The 13,107-nt window shown below is 37.3% G+C and overlaps 2 long non-coding RNA genes across 2 annotated transcripts; both read right to left on the reverse strand.

Moving 5' to 3' along the window:
• Positions 1-1,862: 1,862 nt before the first annotated feature.
• Positions 1,863-4,833, reverse strand: LOC137246560 (uncharacterized). Its single transcript, XR_010951555.1, has 3 exons — positions 4,722-4,833; positions 2,060-2,161; positions 1,863-1,988 (listed from the first exon to the last, which is right to left on the reverse strand). It is a non-coding gene; the product is annotated as an uncharacterized lncRNA (long non-coding RNA).
• An 898-nt stretch (positions 4,834-5,731) lies between these two features.
• LOC137246561 (uncharacterized) lies at positions 5,732-10,925 on the reverse strand. Its single transcript, XR_010951556.1, has 3 exons — positions 10,735-10,925; positions 10,493-10,659; positions 5,732-6,194 (listed from the first exon to the last, which is right to left on the reverse strand). It is a non-coding gene; the product is annotated as an uncharacterized lncRNA (long non-coding RNA).
• Positions 10,926-13,107: the final 2,182 nt, after the last annotated feature.

Here is a 13,107-nt window from a genome sequence, read left to right on the forward strand (position 1 = left end):
CTAAATAATGAGTTATCATACAATTGAACAAAAGAAATAATCAAATATGAATACCTTTGATGATCAAAAACTGAATATAGTTTTTCAATCACATTTTGGAATCATATTTGAATCAAATGTGTTTACTTTAGATGATCAAAATTTATAATCATTTTTCATTCAGCTTTCTGAATCTTTTATGAATATATATGTTGGCTGAATAATGAATTTTATACTTGTTGAAATTTTACTTTTCTTAAAAATCTTATTTTTTTCGCATACACATATTTTTTCATGAAGCTAAGAAAAAATATATAAAAATTTTATTATTTATGCAGAAGATATTTTTCAAGACAAAAATGATGTAATGCTGCTCGTGAACGAAGATTTCCCCAACCATTCCTCCCCTTCAGCTTCCCAGAAAATACATAATGATTGGACAATACATAGGTTGTGAGCTATTTGAACCCCAGGTAAATGAAACTATCGTGACATACCTGGATACGGCTTCAACATCCCGTAACGTATCCGTATTTTAAGATGCAGACGATAATGCTGATGTTAGATGTTGTAGTCGCAGGTGTATATCGGTCAAGTTTGTTTGCGAGTTAGCTGTGGTTCGAATAGCTCACTTTCGCATGCTTTCTTCCCCTGATGAAATAAGATTATTATGTAGTATCCTATTTTGAATGAGATATGAAGAATAAATGCATTATAATGGCATTCAAAAATGATTCAAAAATCTCAACCAAAACGATTGAAATATATTCACGAATATGATCAGAAAATGACTGTGAAAAGCAGTCATATATTACTCTCAAACTATTAAAGCTCAATTTTAAAATGATATCAAATATGAATAAAAAGCGTTTCGAAATAGAAATTATAAATGATTATTCAAGAATAATCACATTTATCGTACATTTTTCTCTCGACGATACGTTAATTTTCGAACAGAAAATGCTTTTAAATTTGAAAGCTTTAAATCATCTTGTGGTATGATATTTAAATATTTTTTGATCAAAATGTTACGAATATTAGCAACACTAAGGAGCGCTGCCAGCTCTAAGCCGATGCTAAGCAGTGCCGTGAATGCACATCAATAATTCAATCATCATGTATCTACATAAACGAAGCAATAACTGCGTCTACATATATATACCATGTACGTGTACGAGCAGCAGAGAGTCAATGCACAAATACATGCATATATCTGAGATACTCCCATAAGTAGGCAATGATAAAAACTATAAAATTGTGCAATTGTAGTTACAGCTGAGAAGTTTGAGAGCTACTGGACTAGCAGATTCTGGAAGCGTCTAGAAGATGCGGACGAGGAAACCAAAGAGTATAAAAGGCGACAGATGTAGAGGCGCTGAAATTCAGTTGGATTTGAGTTGTCAAGCAGTTTCGACTAAGACGCTATCTAGCGAGCAAGAGCAGTATTATTTTGAATAGTAGAGTTTTATTTGAGCTATCAATCAGTTTGGTTATTAGGCAAGATATTCGTTGCACAGTTTGAGTGTTATTGTGAAGTACTTTAATAAAGGCCATTTTGCATTATTACAAATTGGAGTTATTTATTCAACAGTTTAGTGATTCGAACTTAGCAGAGGATTGCAAATAAGAGGATTTGCAAGCAAATTCGTTACAAAAACTTTCAAAAAATTCTGGCTGGGAACTATTTTGTTTTAATTTGTAATGTTGAATACATAAATGGTTTTAAGCCCAATCCCAAGTTCTATGCACAAATAAAAGTTATGGTACTTTACTCCTAAGTTCTACGCATGCCAATTAGTATATATACAATACAAGGTAACGGAAAACACTTACCACGTAGCAACATCTTCTGCATCTGTCCTTCTGTAAAAACAGACTCTACGGCAGACGTTACGATGGCGGTGTTGGCAATATTTCTTTTCAATTTTTCATTCTCCTCACGTAGCTTAAGATTTTCCACCCTCAAGCGGGTAATTTCTGACTCCATTGCACACTGGAGTAATGTTTCACTAAATAATTTAAATTTATATGAGGTATTAGAAAGACTAAAATGTAAAGTGAATAAACTACGGGAACTTACTGCGTCTGGGTTTCACAGCTTTTTTGTTGAACATCATGTATATCCGTTTGTGTGCTGCAGTTTTTCCGTGCCAAGTATTGGCTTTTCGCTCCAAAGGTGTCACTTAAACAAAAAAAGCCAAACATGTAGAATGAACTTTGGCAGCGATTTAGTTTAGCACCCCCCGAGTTCGGGGTTAAACTTGGTATGAAATGAAAGAGGGAGTTCTCCCGATCACAAATATATATAACTTAAAGTGCGCAGACTTATAGTTTACGAGTTATTTGATGTTAAAGTTTGCAAATTTAGCAAATTTCTATAGCACTCTCACTTACAATTTACACATCTTTCAAAACCTTTATGCTCATAAATATCTATATAAATTGGCAACGATACACTTAAATTTCATTTTAGTATATTTCACATATAATTCTTGCATAGTTTTTACTTAATTTAAATGTTTTTATTAAATAAATCGCGCTTTTGTAGCATAGTGTACCTATACAAGTGTGTTCACTAAGCGATAAACGTCAAAACTACAAAGAGCCTCGCTCACCTGATGGAAATCTCAGGTCTAGAGTCGCATTTTTGGTCTCAACGACAACATTTTTGACTACCAATCGTATCGACTTTTTCAATTTTTAATCATTCGGCGCACTCGGTAATGGTATCCATTTTGAATTCGCTGTCATTCCGAATTCAGCGAGTGCCTGTCAGAATGCTTGACAGATAAGTCGACACACTTGTACTTGTACACTATGTTTTGTAGCAACATTCACATTTATGTATGTATATATTTTATCGATGACATTACAAAGCTGTGCTGCCACATCAACAAAGAAAAAACAAATATAAATATTAACGTGCCACCTTTCAGTTAATAAAGAAAAAGGAAAATATATATTTTTACTACTATGCGGAAGGACATCACCGTGGCGGTAGCCACGGTTATACCACACACCCGGACTTGGCATGGCGTAGCCCAGGGTTATTTTAAATAAGCACGGCCGAAGGCCGCCTACGCGGAAAGGTGTTCTACGCAGAATTACTGTGCATGGCGCAGCCGGTGTTGGATCGGCTAACATAACAATAAACATAAGAGTTATAAGGTAATATGCGGAAGGACATCACCGTGGCGGTAGCCACGGTTATACCACACACCCGGACTTCGCATGGCGTAGCCCAGGGTTATTTTAAATAAGCGCGGCCGAAGGCCGCCTACGCGGAAAGGTGTTCTACGCAGAATTACTGTGCATGGCGCAGCCGGTGTTGGATCGGCTAACATAACAATAAACATAAGAGTTATAAGGTAATATGCGGAAGGACATCACCGTGGCGGTAGCCACGGTTATACCACACACCCGGACTTGGCATGGCGTAGCCCAGGGTTATTTTAAATAAGCGCGGACGAAGGCCGCCTACGCGGAAAGGTGTTCTACGCAGAATTACTGTGCATGGCGCAGCCGGTGTTGGATCGGCTAACATAACAATAAACATAAGAGTTATAAGGTAATATGCGGAAGGACATCACCGTGGCGGTAGCCACGGTTATACCACACACCCGGACTTGGCATGGCGTAGCCCAGGGTTATTTTAAATAAGCGCGGCCGAAGGCCGCCTACGCGGAAAGGTGTTCTACGCAGAATTACTGTGCATGGCGCAGCCGGTTTTGGATCGCCTAACATAACAATAAACATAAGAGTTATAAGGTAATATGCGGAAGGAAATCACCGTGGCGGTAGCCACGGTTATACTACACACCCGGACTCGGCATGGCGTAGCCCAGGGTTATTTTAAATAAGCGCGGCCGAAGGCCGCCTACGCGGAAAGGTGTTCTACGCAGAATTACTGTGCATGGCGCAGCCGGTGTTGGATCGGCTAACATAACAATAAACATAAGAGTTATAAGGTAATATGCGGAAGGACATCACCGTGGCGGTAGCCACGGTTATACCACACACCCGGACTTGGCATGGCGTAGCCCAGGGTTACTTTAAATAAGCGCGGCCGAAGGCCGCCTACGCGGAAAGGTGTTCTACGCAGAATTACTGTGCATGGCGCAGCCGGTGTTGGATCGGCTAACATAACAATAAACATAAGAGTTATAAGGTAATATCAGCTCGTTCACGAATGCAAAAAAGAGCTTTTTCAAATTTTTGGTAAATAAAGACTAGAAAAGTTAAAGATATATATACATCAGATGAAAGATATTTTTATAAGTTATTTTTCGATTCTGCACTTGTCCCGTTTTTTAGATGTGGCAGCACAGCTTTGTAATGTCATCAATAAAATATATATATACATAAATGTGAATGTTGCTACAAAAGCGCGATTGATTTAATAAACACTTTTATATTAAGTAAAAACAATGCAAGAATTATATGTGAAATATACTAAAATGAAATTTAAGTGTATCGTTGCCAATTTATATAGATATTTATGAGCATAAAGGTTTTGAAAGATGTGTAAATTGTAAGTGAAAGTGCTATAGAAATTTGCTAAATTTGCAAACTTTAACATCAAATAACTCGTAAACTATAAGTCTGCGCACTTTAAGTTATATATATTTGTGATCGGGAGAACTCCCTCTTTCATTTGATACCAAGTTTAACCCCGAACTTGGGGGGTGCTATTCTAAAATTTTCCCGGGACTTTATCAAATAACTTGCATATATTATCTTACTTTTCTTTCATATTAGAAATTAAAGGTTCACTTTGTAGCGGCGAAAGTATTTTCCGAAATTTTGGTAGATCACCGTAGGAATTACGGTTGGGGACGACGAGACAACTTTTGTTTTTAACAAACTCTTGATTAGTACTCCTAAGTCATAAATAAAATTATATTTCATTTTTTATCTTGCACCAATCGGGAAACTGGATACTTACATAAAAGCCGGTAAATATAACGACGGAGTGGAGTTGGGCATCAAATTTACTCTCTGCGCTCCCACAATAATGTCAGAGGCCTGAAAATGGAGCGAGCAAATGAAGCCGTTTTGCGGAAACTTAACGCCACAAGCTGTTTCCCAATTTTTCATCTTCTTTGGATCTTGCGGGACTGTGAAAAGCTTCACACCCGCTTTCTCCCTTCTAATATTGCACAAACAACACTTTCCCACATTTAAATATGCACAAAACACAAGTAAATTCTGTTTTTTTCTTTACAAAAATTTGCTAAACGTTTAAAAACCACTGCGTAGTAAGAAATTTTCACATCAAACGTAAATAAACGAAAAATGTAAACATAAACAAAGTTTGACATTGTATGACCACCTTCGAATGAAAAAACATGTAAAATGCAACTCTGATGCTTTTACCTGCCCTACAAGACAGGTACCCGTTACCTAATCGATTACTTAATCGTTACCAATAACTTGGTCACCAATTATCGTCTTAATTACTTTTACATTGCTGTCGTGAAAAAGGTAACGCATGCGCTCTCTCAAAATAGTGTACGTGTGACTCGCTTTCTCGCTCTTACCTATTGTGTTTTCGAAATTCCTTCTCGATCGATGTTATTTACATTTTTAAGTTACTTCATTAGGTATGTTTTCGTTATCGCTAACCAAAACATATGCAACAACAACAACACGGGTAACTGGCCTATCGGTTACCCGTACCGGTTACCCTCTGTCAATTCGATTTTTATATGAATGAAACGCGTCCCTTTTGTTTAAATAATATTTAATTATGAATAAATTATGTATACAATGGTTTTTACAAATAATTTCCTTAATTTTCTAGTAAACCTTACATATGTGCATATTTATATGTACAAACTACATATGTACAGACATAAACTCATTCGTAGTCGTGCCCTTTCTGAAACCATTTTGAGTTTCGAAGCGCACACTGATGGTGCTCAATATTTCCTGCGCGGGTGGTATTGCTAGTATCAGTTTGCATAGATATGAGTGTTGTAGATATAATACCGGAATATATGCAGCCCCATTTCGTGCTATCAAAGTCGATTTGCAGGTGATGTTGAGCCTTTGAACTTTACCCTTTCCCATAATATGCGTGGTAGGGCCTCATATTTGATACTAAAAAGGCCGAGGGACAGTTGTCGCAGTTTTCTTGTAGTTTAAGCAAATGTACGTTATTCTTACAGCCACAGCTGGAATATTGCTATGCCCATATCGTCAAATCGAATTACCTAGAATGAAAAAGAAACGAATATCAGTAAGGATAGATAATAAGTTTTTAATATAACCGGAAGTGCTTAATAAATACAAGATACTCAAGGGGATTTCCGATAAACAGAATCAGGACCTGTAAAGTAAATTCAAGTGAACCTCCACCATGCCAAGGCATCTTCCGGTAGCGGGGGTACCCGAAGATTATAACAAGGGATAATTGATAGATGTTGGGGTAATAGATAGTAAATTAGGCGTGCTACAAAAACAAAAACGAATAAATGCAGATGACTGTTTAATCCATTATGCGAAGTTCTTTGAATGGATGTGCAAATTGAAACGGGCAAAGTACTGCTAAAACTGCTTTACCCGAGTAACCCGGGAACGAATTGATATGACTACGTCTATTCTTCTTTAGCAACAGTGCCGAGCACCAATTCCCTTTTGGACAGGAAAGTAAACGTTTGGTTGTCTGCAAGTTTATCATATGCCAGTACAGAACATACTCGTTTTCTGGATCTGAGCAGTAGATCTAATTTTCCCAGATTTTCTGGGCTCAGCGAGGGTATCCTCCTGAATGGTGCATGTGTACCCTGCTGCCTTGCCTGGCCGTTCACCCAACAACACCAGGCACGACGGAACTTGCCTTGCGACACCCAAAGTGCACTCACGCTTCTCATGGCTCCAGCGGGTTAGTGGGCTTAGAGTATACCCGTGGTAGCTATACCTGTCGTAAGAGGCGACTAAAATACCAAATTGATTCAAGGGGTTTTGTAGCGCAATCCTTTCAATGGGTTGCCAGCGCAATATATAGCCTCTCCAACCCAATTGTCAACGTCACCTACCCGTGGCGAATCCTGTTTCTTTAACAGCCGAGGCTCTGGCGACCTCATGTTCCTTATGGATCTACATTTGAAGGCGCTTAGTTAGCTGACATCGCTTACTTAACCGGTAAATTCTAAAGTAAAAACCAAAACACAAAATATAGGTTAGGTTGAAGTGGCCGGCTCATGAGGATCTCACATAGACTGAATGAGTCCGTAGTGTTACCAGAAGTTTGTTTTAACGACCAAGCTGAAAACCCTATCAAGAACCAGGACCTATGTTATAAAAAAACTCCGTCCTCTTGACAAATACTAGAAGCTTCCTAGGACTTAAGCCACTTGCTGCTTCTAGATCTGACAGCTTTATCACTCCTAATAGCTGGAGCCTTAGCCTGGCAAGCGCAGGGCACGATATTTCTCAGGGGGCCCGGTATTTCTCGGGGGCCCGCGATTTAGAGGTACTAAGACATTTTTTTAATTCAGGAGAGTCTTTAGTTGTTCCATTTGGAAATTTTAAGCAGAATTTCAAAAGCAACGAATATTGATAATGATTTTTTAGCTGGTCCCTCGAACAGTGAGGAGACAATAAAAACATCAAACAAAAATATATTTATGAATCCGAAATCGTAAAGTTTTCGTGGTAACACTGATGAAGGTTCGTCTTCAAAAAGCCTTCCAACAATACTACCAACTCTGTATCAAAGTCTAGATTATTTAAACGACTTCGATATCGGTACCGTGAATAAAGAGTTTTTGCGATCTGAAGAAGTTAACGAAATAATTCGTCGAGGTCATCAAAAGTGCCCTGTTATTTTTCCACGTGATTGTCATGACGAGGCATTTCCTACCTCGTTGTTATACAGAATCTTGCCAAATGGAGAGAAAGTGAAGCGCCACTGGTTGGTGTGGAGTGCCAGTAGCAATGCTTTTTATTGCCTACCATGTCGTCTGTTAAGCACCAATACTTTAAATCGACTGAAAATTTGTTGTCCTGGCGAATATTCGAAATTCCAGGTATGGAAGAAGCTATATGCTAAACTGCCATCACACGAAAATACTGAAGATCACATTAAATGTTATATTCAATGGCGATCTTTACAAAACCTAATTCGAAAGGAGGCTACAATTCATACACTTATCAATGAACAGCTAATCACTGAAACTCAAAAGTGGAAAGAAATTTTATATAGAATTTTGGACACTATTTTTTTTTCAAAAAGCGAAAGGATGGATATTTTTTGGGCATCTAAGATCTCATAAGCCATTATGATCCGATACTTAGAGATCATTTGGAGAAAGTTAGGATTTCACAATAGCAGTACAAACGTTTACAAGTTCACTCACTATCTTTCCCCAGACATTCAGAACGAGTTTATAGAAATTTGTGCAAAGCATGTGAGGGAAACTATATTAGATCGAGGCAAGAAAGCTAAGTATTTTGCTATTATCGTTGATGCTATGCTTGATGCTAGTCACGTTGACTACGTTCATTTTGCGCTCACTCCATTTCAATTCGAAAGCAACAAATTTACAATTCCAGAACAGATTTTGGCTTTCGTGAATTGTAACCAAAAAACTGCTCAGAAAATCGCTGATCTAATTTGCCATACATGATTGAAGATTGTCGTGCACAAGGGTACGATAACGGCGCCAATATGAAAGGAGCTTACAACTGAACACTACGTCACATTCTCGACAAAAACTTGAATGCTGATTACTCGCCTTGTGCAACCCGCAGCTATGATAGCGTTTTATTTTCTGGATGAAGTGTTACGCAAGCGTTGTTGTTCTATTCTAAAAAACAGGCAACGCCTTTACGGGGTATATCGTTCTTTTGTGAAAATTCTTGCCTGCTCGCAACGCAAGAGCGTTACTTTTTTACCCTGTATAAAATGGCGGTGTTGCAGTGCAACTTTGTGAAACTCTCAATTCGCTCTTAAGTTCCACATACATATACTCTGTTAATATGAGTGAATTTGGTGAGTTGAAATGTTCTTTGTATGCACTATAAATGTTGACCATTTTCTGGGGTAGGCGTAACTCTATTGTTGTTGTTGTTGTTGTAGCGATAAGTTGCTCCCCGAAGGCTTTGAGGAGTATTATCGATGTGATGGTCCTTTGCCGGATACAGATCCGTTACGCTCTGGTACCACAGCACCATCAAGGTGCTAGCCCGCCCATCTCGGGAACGATTTATGTGACCACATTAAACCTTCAGGCCATCCCCTCCCTCCCCATCCCAAGTTCCATGAGGAGAGAGAAGAACACTGGAGCAATACGCCAGGTTTGAGACAATCTAAGTTACTGTTAGAAAGTTATAGCACAAGTCGCTGCAGGGCAATAATAGACCTATCGAAAGATAACCGAAGAATCCCAAGAGCTATTCTTACAGGGCATTATAGACTGAGCAGCCGTATGCAGAAAGTTGGCATACTATCGGATAACATATGCCGATTTTGTGATCGATCAGCAGACGGCGGACCATATCCTCCAAGAATACGAAGCAATCTCAAAACATAGGGCTAAGTTTATGGGCTCAACATGGCCAGTGCATTCCCACATTTAATCCCTCAAGCCAAGAACTCTGCTAGGGTTCATCAAAGAAGTCGGATACGATGAGGTGCTGTGAAGGAGATGTGCAAGTCACTGTGCAATCCTTAATATATTATCTATCTACCTTCCGGTAAAAAGCACCATTAAGGTACTAACCCGACCATCTCCAGACCTATTGATATGACTACATTGAACCTTCTAGGGATTGAATATTAATAATGACCGCAATGCGAAAGTCTGCTACAATTTAACATTCTCCATGGAATGCTACATATATAACTTCCCACGTTTTGAATCAGTAATGAAAAAGAGCAAAATTTACTAAAATTTTAACTGGCCGTGTGTAATAAGGTGTTGATGTCCTCTCTTAACGCAATGTAATGGCAACGGCGACGCAGGGAAAATAATAAAAATTCTATAAATCTACTGATCATAATTAATTAATCCCTCCCTTTCTATGCAGTTGTATGCATACATACATATGGGTTTTGTTCTCCAAACGCTATTTAAAGAAATCAATTGGTATTTACATGAACTTCGAACTCTTTGGTATTTGCCTTCTTCAGTTGATTATCAACAAAAGCATAACAAATTATCACTAACAAATTCATACATGTTGTTTATATATTTAATATGGTAGGCAATTTACTTGCCCTTTCTGGTGCGATGATCCTGGACAATCGGGCCTGACTAAACGAGATTTATTTTGCTTTAACATAGCGTGCTTAACGCGAACCATATCATGTTAGGGCACAATTTCGATTATGCAACCAATCAAAGAAATGTCGTGCTTGTAATACTGCTATGATAGCAGCAGCAGCTCCCGGTGGCGGCACATAAACAACAGTTGCATTTTTTGCTTCGGCTACTTATTCAATTTTAATTCACATTACATTATCTACTATTGCAATTTTTAATCAATACAAATCAATATAAATTACCGAAGCAAATACTGGCAAACCAAGATGCGTAGTTCCAACCTTTTTTGGGAAAATACATCCATACATGTTGGTTGTGGAAAGTACCTTGTTTACCGGTAAATCCTTGGCAAATGACACGTGAATCTGCATTTGATTGTAGGTTTCTTGTTGTTTTGGCATATCCTGAGCTGAATCGCACCCCGGCAGAGATGATATATATCAGAATAATATAACATTTTTTTATTATTTAAAAATACACATACGTATGAATGAAGAGCAGAGAGTAAATAATGTTGCTTTGGTTGTAGCGATAAGGACACTCCCCGGGAGCGATTTAGTATGACCACCTGAAACCTTCTAGGCCATCCCGTCGATTCTATACAACTTTCAGATTCTAAAAACGGATCTCGACATGCGTCTTTTGGTACCACCTTTGTTTAGGTTGTGTACTGTCTTGAAAACGTTACCTTTTTTGGTTTTGGAAATCGAATCTTCCAATTCCAATTGGTGGCAAGAGGACTTGGCTGCCTCTAGTTAATGCGCCAGGTTAATTTAGAAGTGCCTAAACAGCTAACACACGTCACACTTAAAAGCCCGTAGCACAAGCACTTTTTTAGTTTAATTACCACAATTATAGTTTTTCATCGTTTTAAAATGTTTCCTAGAAAAATTAATAAATTGCCGTATTAAGATGACGCTGTCATTTCGATGACAGCAAGAAACGTCGATGTGTTAGTGGAGAGCGAAAAAAGCTTTGAATGTGTGGGTGAACTAGTTACCTCCGTCTTGTAGGGTGGTTATTGTACCATTGGTATAACCATTGTTTACTATATAGTTTGGCAGCTTAATTCGAGGTTATGTTGCGAATAGTGTAGAAGGCACTCGCACATTGTAAATTTTACCAAGTAGCGCAACTAACAGCTGATCGGTGAAATTCGCACATTCACACGCACAGTTCTCGACTCAATTTCAAAAAAAAAAACTTTAGATAATTTAGCTTAAATTTTAAAGTGAGATAAACTTTACCAATTGATATATAAATAGAATATATAAGGCGTATTTGTTGTTATTAAAATAAGCTTTTTATTTATATTAAAGTTTTTAACATTTTTTTTTTTCAACTTTAATTTAACAATTTCATGCGTTTTTAAAGCATTTTCGTGCATTGAAATACAACCATGTGCAAATACGTTTTGACATTATATTTCATACTCGTTCGTATTTGCCATTCTCATTGTTTCTAAATTCGTAAACAAGAACTGCAGTTATTCGGTGTGATTTTTCGAAAAAATGTATTATTTTTGTGAAATTTTACACTTAATCTGTGGTATTGTGGTGGTCAAAAAGGTTTTATGCAAAAATACATTGGCTTACAACGCGACAATGTATTTCGTAATGTCGAAGTACTTATATGTGTATGGATTTGACGTGAAAGCTTGCATTTGAGAACACGGTTGCCACCTCCGTCCATTTGGACAAAATATGGCCCTTTTCATCCCCATATGATCCACTGGTCCCTTTTCCTCAATTTTGGTTCTTGTTCGGCACAGATTTGGTACTTTTATTTTTTTTTCACTGAAACAAAAATTCAAAATACTGCTAATAAAATGTTCGGCAAATCTATTACCGATACATAATTTTCAATTTACTTCTGTAAACCCATTATGTACATGTAGCTTAAGTTATTAGAAGTTAAGCAACCCTATTGTAAATATTGTAAAATTATCGATATGAAAATAGAGGGCAACCTTGAAAATAAATGTGGTGGCCGGCACTTCCGGTAAACCTATAGACTAGAAAAGTCGTGTTTCAACTTAATCATTAAACATCGTATAAAATAACTGAAATACCTTACCAATTTACACTTCAATATAATTCTTACCACGAAAATTGCTCTATCTATAAAATGTAGCAGAACAATGACATTTCACCCGGTAGATAATTTAGGCAAGGCATTAAAAAGTGTTGAATGTTCGGGCAAACACATTGTCATTAATTTTTGATGAAAGAACGGACTTATCAGAAAAAGACTTGTTTTAGTGGTTAGATATTTCGATCGGTACTCAGTTATTACAAAGTTGAAACTTTTAAGACGCTTGGTTTTTAGTCTGAGTTCCAACTCACACTTACTGAATCTAGGCTCTAGTATGAAGTTTAAACTGTTGGGGAAAAAGTAAACATCTATAAAAATAGCATTAACACCACTGCTTAGTTTTATTTACGATTTACTGAGTTTGCCACAACGCAAATTTTTTAACCGTTCTTTAATAAAACCTAACTGCGCTAAGCACTTTATTCCATTGCAATCAAGCAAAACTAGGTTCAAAACGTTTGGTTCGTGAAAGACATAGACTAATCCTAGAAATGGCAACATATAATACCTAAAGGTACACTTTATTTTTGTTTGTGCAATTTGAATTAAAACCAAGTTTCTACTTTGGTAAAATTTTATATATTAAACCATTGAAACATTCCAATTGTTTGTATACCAATAAAAAACCTAAAATTTGGTCTTTTTTTTTAGATCTGGTTTTTTTTCGATGCATTTTGGTCCTAAATGAAAACATGGTATGGCAACCGTGTTTAAGAGCGCTGTGACAAGTTTGCATTTTTCAGAACTAATTTTTTTTTTAAAT

Source organism: Eurosta solidaginis, chromosome 3, assembly GCF_040869045.1.
Source record: "Eurosta solidaginis isolate ZX-2024a chromosome 3, ASM4086904v1, whole genome shotgun sequence".
Taxonomy (NCBI): domain Eukaryota; kingdom Metazoa; phylum Arthropoda; class Insecta; order Diptera; family Tephritidae; genus Eurosta; species Eurosta solidaginis.